The following is a 1022-nucleotide window of genomic DNA, read 5'->3' on the forward strand; positions in this document are numbered from 1 at the left end:
CTGATTGTCTGGGGAAACTGATTTCTGATGACCTAACAATGCCTAAATTACCTTTGCAGGCCTTAGATCTCAATAAAGACATGACCACAGGTCCATAAGCTTGCTTTCCTGAACAGATATGCTGGTTCAAAATTCACTTAGGCTTTGAGCAGACACAGGGGTTGGGATTTTAAACTATATCCCCATTTGACAAACTTTGCTTTACTATTCATTGTCACAGATGACTGACAAATACCTGCTTAGTTACAAAGTAGATAGACATGGGCATTAGAAAGACATGCTTACAAATTAGTCTAGGACCTCCTGACTCCGATTAACTTTTGAAGGGCCAAACACAAGTGCTTCTAGGATCTGACACCATCTCTGCCATCCCATCAGTGGCTTACTGCCTATTGATGCACCATCACTTTTGTCCCAGGCAGGAGTGACTTTTCCGGTCACTGGACTTGAACTCAGGGACTAAGTGCTGTCTCTCAGCTCTCCAGCTCAAGGCTAGCACTTTGCCACTTTGAGCTCCACACAACTCACAACTCTGTTCCCAGCACTCTGCTGGATGAGTAGAGATGAAAACTCTCACAGGGAACTTTTTCTGCCCTGTATGGCTTCAAACTGCAGATTTCAGATCAATGAGTATTACAAAAGGCCACTTTACACCACTTAAAAGTAACAACGTGGTCCACACAGAAGTAGTTTTTAAGCATGCTCTTACCTGGAACTTATTAAGGGCCAAAGCTACATCTGACAAACTTGTAAAAATCGTCTGTCCTTTACCTACAATTTTTACAGAAAATCTGCAAGGCAAACTGAAGTAACAATTAAACAATCATCTTGGTAACCATAATTTTTCCTTTACCCAATTTGAAACAAACATTTAGGACAAGTTTTTCTTCCAACTTTCATATCTAGAAATGCATTCTTGATTTCTAAAGCATTTTTCTAACCTCTGCTTTAACACTTACACTTTAGCTTTCATTTGAAGAACTCTGAAGCCTAGACAGGTACCCATTGCTTCAGGATGCTTG

This window comes from Perognathus longimembris, chromosome 20, assembly GCF_023159225.1.
Source record: "Perognathus longimembris pacificus isolate PPM17 chromosome 20, ASM2315922v1, whole genome shotgun sequence".
NCBI lineage: Eukaryota > Metazoa > Chordata > Mammalia > Rodentia > Heteromyidae > Perognathus > Perognathus longimembris.